Below are 11913 nucleotides of genomic sequence, written 5' to 3'. Positions count from 1 at the left end.
TATTCTGTGTTGTTGTTGGCGGAGCTCTCTGCTATACATCCACCTGATCCGCCATCTTGTTTGTTCTCCTCATTAATTTTTAAGTTAAATAATAATGCACCTTATTTCTTAAAATGCTGAATTTAAACTTTGCACACATCATTGGAAAACCTATTCTTGTATAGCCCCTAGTATGCTAAGCATTATGCAAGACAGAAAGGTAGATAAGAAGAGAGATATGCAGAACTTCTCAATAGAAATAAATTGTCAGAGCATTTCTTTCTCTCACCAGACATCCATTTTCACAGTCTTGAAATTCATATATTATTTTTTTCTTGAGTAAATGTTAAAACATACATTATTAAATTTAGAATATATTCATATATTTGTATGTAAAATAGACATTATCTTGCTGAACCTGTAGTCTAGAAGACATGACTCTAGTTCTCTTTTCATCTAGCAGGGAAGATATAGATGCTACCATAGACTTACTGTGAAAAACAAATGTTTAAAAGTTCAAAATATGATTACTAATATTACGTTTATGCTATTTACTTCCAGAGTACAATTTTCAAACGAATTCATGTTATGTGTTTACCTGCTCATATCTGTTGTTGTTGTTACTAAGTGGCATTGAGTCAGTTCCTACTCAAAGCAAGTCTATATAAGACTTCCCAGCAATGCCTGGAGTTTGAACAACCAAACTTACACCCTAGAAACAACTCTACCTCTTTACTGTATTTCTTTAAGAAATAACATTGAGATAACTTTAATCTTAATTAAGAATTCTGTAAGAGTTCAGTCTACATATTCATTGTTTAATCTGTCTATTTGATATAAAACAAGATACTCCTTATAGAAGTATACTTGCACAGGAGAAACTAGGACTTTGGACATTAACTCTAACTTTAACCTCTAATCATGAACTATGACAGTCAAGTACATTTTGACAAATGTCAAATTATGTACATTTTTGTCTGCTGTTGTGGAATATAAAAACACACCTTTATTTAACTCTCTATATCAAGGCATAACTAAGAAAAGGAACTTAAAAAAATTTATTTAAAAACTGAAAGGTGCATATATATGAAAATAATATAAAACAATAAAACTAGAAATAATTAAAGGAATTTAAGAAAAATGGATCAAGTAGGAATTAAAATGAAGAATTAAGTATAAAAATCATCATTCTTTTCCAAATGAAATGACCATATCTTTTATTAAGATGGAAAATAATACATTTCAATATTGTCAAATGCAGCTATTAGCACTCCAACTCAATCAAAATCAAACCCACTACCATCTAGTCAATTCCAACTCATAGAGACATTTTAGGACAGAATAGGAACCATGTTGTTTTTCAGGCTGTAAATCTTTACTGAAGGAAATCACCTCCTCTTTCTCCCTCAGAGAGACTGATGGGATCCAATGACTGACTTTTGGGTTAGCAGTCCAACTCCTAACTCAGTGCTACCAGAGGTGTTATGAACTCTCTACAGACTACTCAATGAGGATGTGTGTTTTCAATATTACACATTATAAGGTTAGTTTTTTTAATGAAAATCATTAGAACTATAAGAAAATGGTGTATTACATTGGAATACTGTACAACATTGAAGAATAACAATGAATCTGTGAAACTCCTTGTAACATGGATGAACCTGGATGGAGGACATTATGCTGAGTGAAATTAGTCATCCATAAAAAGACAAATATTGTATGAGACCACTATTGTGATAACTCAAGAAAGGTTTTCAAACTAAAAGAAATATTCTTTGATGATCACTAGGAGTGGGAGGGAAGGGAGAGTAATTCACGGGCTAGAGGGTAGATATATGTTAACTCTGGTGACAGGGAGGGCAATATCTAAGAAGAGGAAGATTTGAAGAAAAATGGTGAAGATAGTTGAAGACACAGGGAAGTATGCAGGAGCTAAGGGAATAGAGTTAAATATTGACATATGTACAACTTTGGAAGAGCATTGTTCTCTGTGTAGATATATGGACAGAGACTCAATCTGAATGGGTATGGGCAGAAAACTGGGACATATATATGTGTATTTGTATATATATGTATATATATAATCCCATAAATATATAAGTTTGAAAGAGAATATCTGAACATGGGTAACCACAGGGAGAGATGACAACTACTATTGCACAGAAGGGATTGGAATTATTTATATGAAACAAAGTATATGATTTTTGGAATTTAAAACTGATCATCTTGCCTGTAAACTTGCACTCAATTCATAATAAAAAATTTTTTTAAATAGAAAAGAAAATGCTATCTTAATTAATACTTACTTCTTGTTAGAAGGTTGTCACCTACCACCAAATTTATCATCAATTCATAGCAATCCCATGCAAAGTGGAATAAAACCAGGTGCCAGGTGCTGGCCCATCCGCATAATGTGTTGTGGATTGGATCATTGTTACTCATAGGGCTCTCACTAGTTGATTTTCAGAAGTAGATCACAAGGCATTTCTTTATAGTCCATCTTAGTCTAGAAGTCCCATTGAAACCTATTCAGCATAATAGCAACATGTAAGCCTCTACTGACAGACAGGTGGTGGCTGAACATGAGGTAATTTGGCCATATCTCCAATATGGAAGGTAAGAATTCTACCAATGGACCACTCGTATCCCTCCTAAAAGCTTAGCATGAGTGATGCCTGTAGAGCAAGGGACAGTTCCTTGAGTAAATCAATATTTCTTCCTGATTTTGGAGTCCTTGTGTGACACTGTTGGATAAGTACTTGACCTTAAGGTTAGTTTTAACTAAAAGGTTGGCTGTTCAAACTCATCTGTTGCTCCTCAAAAACTCTACATGGTGTCAACTATGAGTTGGACTGACTTAATGGTGCTAAACAACAACACTTGTCTTTGTAAAGTTAATTGGAATTCAGCCACACTGTTACTGTTGTTTATGGCTGCTGTCATTCTCCAATGTAGAGCTGAATGGTTGTGATAGAGATTGTACTTACTAAAATTTGTACAATCTGGCTCATAAGAGAAAGTTTGCTAATCCCTGTTTTATAGTAAACGTCTAAAAGTTAGCTGAAAATACTTTCTTAAATATTAGGTAACTCGATTCTGCTATGTCAATATATTTCATTGTATACACGTTGGCATTGAAATGTCTAAAGGAAGGAAAATAGATGAGACTTGTTTTGCTTTCAGACAATGCAGCTAATCATTAATTTTGTGTTTACAATTACTCTGAAACACCCCACCAGACATGCTCTCATTTGAGATAAGGATGTTACACTGAGATCTATCTTGAATTGTTTTTCCTAAATGCTTGATATTTGGCATTAGAAATGGGTGTGATGAGGCCAAGAACTGAGGCTACCCACATTGTCTCTGTTTTAATGCTATGTATTCCTATCTGTGGTCCTGTTTGGACTCAGATGCTGGGCATTCTCTTTCTCTCTGTCTTTTTCTTTCTCTTGTTCTCATTATTTCTGGCTTTCTCTGCCTTTTAGTCTCAGTTCCCATCTCTCTTGTGCTTTTTCAGTGTTTTCCTGTCTGTTTGCCTGGTGTTCTCACTTCCTTTGTCCTCTCTCATGCTCTCCATTTCACTTATTCCTTGTCCTTTTCTTCTTGACTCGCTAATCTACAGAAGCTACACAAATTCAATAGCTGCAGCTTTACACCGAAATTGCAATTTTCAATATTTTATTAGGAAATGAAATTGAAAGCTGCCTAATGATCCCCAGAGAAGACTCTCCCAATTTAGCATAACCTCTAAACAACATTTGAGAGAAAATTTCATAGGACCACAGTGAATCAGATATTGCAAAGGCACCGGTGCAGGGGCAGTTTAAAGTAATATGCATTTTGGTTCCTCCTCTTTGCTTTTAGCACAGCCATGGGGGTCCTGTAGACATTTGCTCCTGGTACTGCTGGCTTCTCACTTTCATTTTTATTAAAAACCTAACAAGGAGCATTAAGCAGCTCCCTGTTTAATTTCCCATAGAAAAGCAATAGTTTCTAGCAGCCCACTGGTGAAGGGACATTTAAATGCAAAATGCACAGCTGTGCCAAATGTATGCGACAAAGCTAAAAGGGTTTCTTAATATGACAGGTTAATACCATGGATTTTTATTTCATTTGCCACTGAAACAGCTAATCAGAGAGAATTGGACCAGTGGAGACAGGGGTGAAATTGGGTAGTTGTAAGAGACAAAGAACACAGTTTGTCAACTTTCTTGGACTTTAGTATTATGCTAGTATAGTACTGCAGAGCTGACTAGAAGTTACCCATTGGGGAGATTTGCCCTGAACCATCCACACTTACTTGTAACATCTAGAAGCTTCCTGCACAGGGCTACTAAGTGAGCCAAAATCCTGCCATGTATTCTGATCTTGTCCCTATCCCATCTGATTAACATATGTATATATACATATATATAGACATATACACAAAAGCAAGAAAAGATCTTAAAGAGGAAATCTTTAAGACTTTGTTTGAGTCTCAATATTTGGTTTCCTTTGGGCTCTGAGAAAATGAATGCACAATGAAGTGAATAATTATAGAAAAGAAAATGCCCTAAATTCTGATTTTGTGGAAATTCAGGACAGAACAAGTTGTCTGGTCCTGTCAGATGAACAGTGCAGCCTGGCCCAGGCCAAGTTTATAGGAAAACAAAGATTTTTATTTCTTTTTTTCAATAGATGTAGTTTTTCTGTGTAATTCTCTGTCTTTAGACCAGGTTTTCATATGAACTTCTCTTCTCTGTAGTTGACAATTCCATTGCCATCAAGTCAATCATTCATGGCTCTGCCATGTGTTACAGAGTAGAACGCATTCATAGGGTTTTCTTGGCTGTCATTTTCATGGAAGTAGATCTGCTGGCCTTTCTTTCCTGGTGCCATGGGGTGAGTTAGAATTACCAATCTTTAGGTTAGTATTTGAGTACAGGCATTTGCATCATCCACGGACCTTCTTCTTTAGTACAAAGCGTTCACAATTTTTGAAAAGGTGTTTATTCAGTCATGACATTGATTAAACAGTCTTAACAAAGTCACTATTCTTAAAGATCTAGGGAAAGGCATACCTTTGTGTTTATGAAAGATAGGTCAGGTTTTCCTCTTGAAGAGCAGCTTGAAATTTTTGTTAAGAGATAAGTCAAGATAAAACCTTTGATGTCAAGTTCAATATTGACAAGTTTTGGGTTGTCTCTTGTAATTTTTAATTCCTGTCATAGGAAATTAATTTTTGCTTGGCCCCTTGGCATCCTTTCTAACATCACTACTCTAGTTTTTGTGTTCAATTTTTGAAGTCCAGACCCAGTGCCGCCAAAATACCTTTAGAGTACAGCTACAAAATGTTGACAGATATATTACAGTTGTCAAGCAGTAGAAGGGTTAAGGGATTAAGTTGTACAAGAGACCCAAGTTCACATATCATAAGAAACAAGGGTCTAGAAAAGTCCAAAGCAGTAAACAAACTACCATAGAATACAGGAGAAAATATAAGTTAATTCATTTACCTATAGCTCAGGGAACAATTTCATTGCTTTCAAATTAAATCATTTCTATTTCTGCTTCCTTTCCTTTGACAAGCTTCAGGAAAGGATCATTGGCGGTTCTGAGCAATGTTTTCAAAAAATAAATAGAAAATGACCAAATTGCAAATGATTCTATGTACTATGCCATAAGAGGTTAACTTTCTAAGATGGTAACAACAACAAAAAAACAATAAATGAAAGAAATCAAAAAAAGGTGTCTTTTGAGACAACCCATTAAAAGTTTGATGAAAGAAAAAGCTGTGATAGTTCCAGAAGAGAAAACAAACAAATCACCTATAGTTTCTTGAAGTATAAAATATGATATATTAATAACTCTGAAAAGATGTTTCAATTCATTCTGGTTGAACAGCAGTGTTATATATATCATATAGCACCCTGAACACTTATCCCAGAATGCATGTAGCTAATAATGGTGGTTGTTGGTGGTGGTTATGTGCCATGGAGTTGGTTCCAACTCATAGCTATCCCATATAGGGTTTCTGAGGCTGTAAATATTTAAGATAGCAGAAAGTGTCATCTTTCTCCCATGGAGAGAGCTTGGTAGATTCAAACTGCTGACCTGAGGTTAGTAACCCAATTCATAACCCAGCGGTTACCAGAGCTACTTGTGGATAATACTTGTTATTATTTGGTAAGTACTTACTTTATGTCAGATGTTATATTAAATGCTTTGCGAAAAATTAAAGAAAGAATGAAACTCAAAACTTTGCATAGTATTTTACATAACATATGACAGCAGTGAGAATAACTGGGGATTGAGACTCAGCTGTTAAACTTTATTTCTAAAATCTGGTAACTATAAAATCATACCTCTCTCTTCTTCAAATGTATTCTTTCCCAATCTTTGCTATTGTTCCTTTCTTACAGACCTCTTTCTTTTTCTTCTTTTATTTTTGCCGCTATAGAATTTCACCAATAACTCTGACAAAATTCAAGTTGTCTTTTATTTAAATAATAAATGCTAGGAAATATATTCTTTTCAGACCCATGAGCACTGAAAATGGTTCCAATAGCACCAAGATCTGTTTGCCCCTATCCTTTTGATCTTTCTTGTTCAAAGTACTCTCAGACTATGAGAATAACTTTGTTCCCTTGAGGAAAGGTGAAAGAATGTTCAAGATTATGCCCTACATTTATTTTCTTATAATTATGGATGTCTCTGCAGATTGTCTTTTCTTTAGTTTTTGAAAGCCCGACTCTGAAGGTATAGGATGCTTTTACAGGCAAAAGTGCCTTTTAAACCTTTGTAAAGTGGGTTTTAGTGGTTCTACTGACAAGAACTTAGTCATCCACAGAACATCAATAGACAAGAGTAACTGAGCTAGCAGAATTCTAGGTGCTAAAATCAATGAAGTCTCAATTTGGGAAAGTCAAATGGAGGGTTTGCTAATATTTGGTTTCTGGCACTTTATGGCTTGTGGGGTTTTTTGTTGTTTGTTTTATATGTTCAGATTTACACTTTTATATGAAAACAACTACAGGGAGAAAACATTAACACCTAGGGAAAAAGAATCAACATATGAAAAAATCTGAGATGATTTAGTTGTTCTCTAGAGGAAGATATAATTATGTAATATTGGTTTGAATGACATCAGTAATGGTAGAAAGAATATACTTTATATATTGTGTTTTAACATATGAGATTTAAATGGGATCTTTAAAAGCTAAACAGAAGCACAAAGTTCAAGTGCATTTTTCCTCCTAATGTACTTTATCTTTTAAGCACATTCACAAATATCGTTATTTAAATCCTACTTTAGGAATACGGTGACATACTGTGTTTTATTTTAGGTTTTCTGACAATGGAAAAACTTTCTTTTCCCACCCTTTGTTTTCTAATTCCTGCTCTCCCCTTTCCACTTTCCATTCCTCTTCTTTTACTTCCAGGATTCTGGGTTTCTCTAAGTGTGCAATTTCTATGTGCTATATAGAAGTTCTGATGTGGCATTGGGGGTGGGGAGGTAATGTGCTAGACTGAGAGGTCAGTTTGAACCATAAATTGTCAGTTCAAGCTCACCAGATGCTCCTCAGAAACCCTATACAGGGCCGCTATGAATTGGAACTGACTCAATGGCACCTAACAACAAAAACATCTAGAAGTGAGGGTGTCCTAATGGTACAGTGGTTAAAGTGTTGGCCACAAAGTGAAAGGTCATGACGTGAAACCCACCAGTCAATCCATGGGAAAAGATGTGACAGTCTGCTTTCATAAAAGTTACCCACCCACTGCCATTGAGTTGATTGTGACTCATGACAGCACTGTATAGAATTTCTGATGCTGTAAATCTTTACAAGAGCAGAAAGCCTCATAGTTCTCAATGGAATAGCTGTTTGGTCTGAATTGCCAACATTGTGTTTAACAATACAGCAAATAATCTTATCAATTGACTAGTTTTCTGTCCTATAGGTTCTCTATGAATCAGAATCAAGTCAACATTACATATAATGTGAAATAATGAGATATGGCTGTCTGCTCTTACATGCTTTTTTGGGGGGATCATCCCTTGGGAATATTAGGGCTTCAGTATGAGGTTTGAACCTAGCCTTATTTGGAAACAACCAGAAAATCTCTTTGACAGAAAAACAATAGTAGAACACCATGGAACACAGAAGCAAGGTGTGGAGATTTAGTGGTGACATTTATGAAAAATCAGATTGTCAACCAACAGCTGCTAGGTCAGGATAAACAGAGTAGAGAACAAATCAACAGGGTCTAAGTAATAACAAGGTTTAATTTCCTTTACATCAGAATGTGCTCACCTTAAGGGCCCTGGGAAAGCTGCCAAAGTGAGCAATGGTGATCGCTTTTGATGACATTTAGCAAAAGCATACCAAAGGTTTTGTTTGTTTGTATTTATGTTTTATTGTTGTTAGGTGCCATCGAGTTATCTCTGACCCATAATTACACTATGTATAATGGAACAAAGTACTGCCTGGCTCTGTGTTATATATAAACCTATTGTTGCAATCACCGTGCCAAACCATCTCGTTGAAGGCTGCCCTTTCTTTTGATGATCCTCTACTTTACCATGCGTGATGGTGTCGATCTCTAGGCACTGGTTCCTCCTGATAACATGTCCAAAATAGGTGAGACAAAAACTCACTACCCATTGTGTTTCTAAGGAGGATTCTAGCTATACTTATTCCACTACAGAATTGCTCATTGTCCTAGAAATTCATGATATAGTCAATATTCTTGTCAAGCACCATTATTCAAAGACAAAATTCCTCTCCAGTTTTTCTTATTCTTTGTCCAGCCTCCACATACCTATGAGAAAATTAAAAATGCCAAGACTTGCATCAGGCCCATTGTAGTCCTCAAGGTAACATTTTTGCTTTTTAACATTTTAAGGAGTTCTCTTGCAGCAAAGTTGATCAATTTAATACATTATATGATTTAATTTTTTTAAAATACTTGTATTGTGATTTCAGTGAAAGTTTGCAGTACAAATTGGTTTTCATGATGTCGACAATTCATACACATTTGTTTCCAGACATTGATTGCATTCTCCACAATATAACAGCATTCATCCTACTTTCTTCCGGAATTTAACATGCACTTTTGTCCTTCCTTTCTATCTTTTTCTTCCTTATAAGCAATATCCCTGGGCAAATGGTTTGCATTTGATGTCCTATGGTTGACTGTCCTCTAGAATGCATACCTCCTTGGTGTTACTGTTCATGCTATAGCCCTGACTGAATATTAAGCCATCAGAGTAAGTTCAGTTTTAGGCCTAAAGAATGACATATGGCCATGGTTTTAGGAGTTCCATCAATCTTAGACTAACTAATAAGCCTGGTATATGTATTTTTTATGATTTTGAAATTTGTTCCACACTCTATTGTGATTCCTTTCAAACCAGTCAACAGTGATAGCTGGACTCTATCTAGTTCTTCTGGTTTCAGTGTTTGTGAGGCTGAGGCTTGTGTGCTTGTTAGTCCTTTGTAACAGTTGTTTTCATGTGTCACTGATTTTCTTCACTCTTCTTTGATTCTGATGTGAACAGCCCAATAGTTGCACATTAAATGGCTGCTTCCAGGCTTTTAAGGGAATGAGGTGGATCTCTACCATCATCACTGGACTGGGAACCACAAAGTTGATGGTTCAAGCTCATCAGCTACTCTTGGAGATAAGGCTTTCTGCTCTCACAAAGATAGCAACCTAGAAAACTCTATACAGTGTTGACATGAGTTAGAACTGACTTGACAACACTTAACAGCAACAACAAACTTTTAAAACCCTAGTCACTACTCACCAAGGTAGGATTCAAAATATTTTCTTTTTGGAATATGTTGTGTCAATTGTATTGGGACTTAGGACTTCCAAATATAGTCCTAAGTCTACAGGCCCAGTTACTCATTCCCTCAGGTGTTTATGACTAAAAAGTTTACACATTTTGCCCCCTGTTTGTTCTATTGTTGCTTATGTTGTTTGGTGCCTTCAAATTAATACTGACTCATAGCAACCTATGTCACAAGAATGAAATGCTGCCCAGTCCTGCACCATTCACAAAATTGTTGTTAAGTTGGAACCCATTGTTGCAGCCATCATGTCATGTCAATCCAACTCCTTAGAGGTCTCCCTCTTCGTTGTGACCTTCCACTTTACCAAGCATGATATCCTTTCCAGGGACTTGCCTCTCCTGATAATATATCATAAGTATGAGAGGCACAGTCTCATCATCCTGACTTCTCAGGAGCATTCTGATTGTACTTCTTCCAACACAGATTTATTTGTTTTATGGCAGCTCATGGTACTTTGAATATTCTCCTCTAACACCTTATCTCAGATATATCAATTATTCTATTACCTTCATTATTCACTGTCCAACTAACATATGCTATTGAAAATACCATGTCTTGGGTCTGGTGCACCTAATTCTCAAACTTACATATTTGTTCTTGAACTCATTAAAGAGGTCTTGTAAAACAGATAACCCTAATGCAATATATCATTTACCTTCTTGACTGTTGCCTTCTTGAGTGATTGTGTTGATTGTGTATCCAAGCAAAACGAAGTTTTTGACAAATTCAATTTTTTCTCCATTTATCATGAAGTTGTTTATTGGACAGGTTATGAGTACTTTTAAATTTCATTACATTAAGGTTGAATCCACACTGAAGGCTGTAATCTTTGAATTTCAACAGTAAGTATTTTAAGTCCTCTTTGTTATCAGCAAACATATCACCAGCAAATAATCACAGCCTCTTAATGAGTCTCCCTCCAATAACGATGTCATATTCTTCTTCATATAATCCACTTTCTGGGGATATTTTGATCAATATACAGATTAAATATATATGTTGAAAATATACAAGCATGGAGCACATTCTTTCAGATTTTGAACCAGTCAGTATTCCCTTGCTCTGTCCTAACAACTGCCTTTTTGTCTATGTACAGGTTCTCATGAGCACAATTGATTGTTCTTGAATATTCATTCTTCTCGTGTTATCTATAGTGTCTCATTTTATGCGCAGGTGAAAGCTTTTGCGTAGCCAGTAGAGCACAAGCAAATGGCTTTGTGGTATTTTCTGCTTTCAGTCAATTCAATCTGATGTCAGCAGTGATATTCCTAATTCCATGTCCATTTCTGAACCCAGATTGTATTTCTGGCAGTTTCCTGTTGATGTATTTTACAATCATTTTTTTTTTCAAATGTCTTCAGCAAAATTTTGCTTGTTTTTAATATCAATGAGATTTCTTCATTCTTCTGTGTCACCTGTCTTTGGAATAGGCACCAATATGGATCTCTTCCAATCAGTTAGTCAAGTTACTCACTTTCATCATACTTACGCATATATTTTTAGAATATTTTCATTCATTTATCTCTGAATAATTTCTTAATTCTAGCTTTTCATATTTTACTCTTCTTCACTTTATTAAAGTACTATGAATCGATTACAAAATTGTAGAAAATCTTAGAAAAATTATAAACAAACAACGAAAAACTATATTCTATGTCTTACCATCTAAAGACAATCACTGTTGTATTCACTGACATTTTCACTTACTCCTAAATATGCTGTCTACATTTTTCTCTCCAAACATTAAGTTCCATAAGTATTAACTGACTTTAGGTTAACTATACACTCCATCTTGCATAAATTTCAAAAAAGAAGAGAGGTGCATAAGGATGCATTTCTATAGCCTATTCATAACCAACCCCCTTGTAAGACAGAGACATAGAAAATTTCTTTTTCTTTTTTTTTTTTTCTGCAGAGAAGAGTAAGAGAACAAGAAGAAATGAAGATATTAAAGTAAAAGTTACCAACCCCATTGTAACTCAAATAGAGAAAAGAGTGTAGTCTAATGCCATATGCTTGATTTGTCTAATACAATACACTTTATTTCTTGACTGCTGCTTCCATAAGTGTTGATAGTTGATCTGAGCAAAAT

The sequence above is a fragment of the Chrysochloris asiatica genome, unplaced genomic scaffold (assembly GCF_000296735.1).
Source record: "Chrysochloris asiatica unplaced genomic scaffold, ChrAsi1.0 scaffold00012, whole genome shotgun sequence".
NCBI lineage: Eukaryota > Metazoa > Chordata > Mammalia > Afrosoricida > Chrysochloridae > Chrysochloris > Chrysochloris asiatica.
This window is presented reverse-complemented; position numbering follows the sequence as displayed.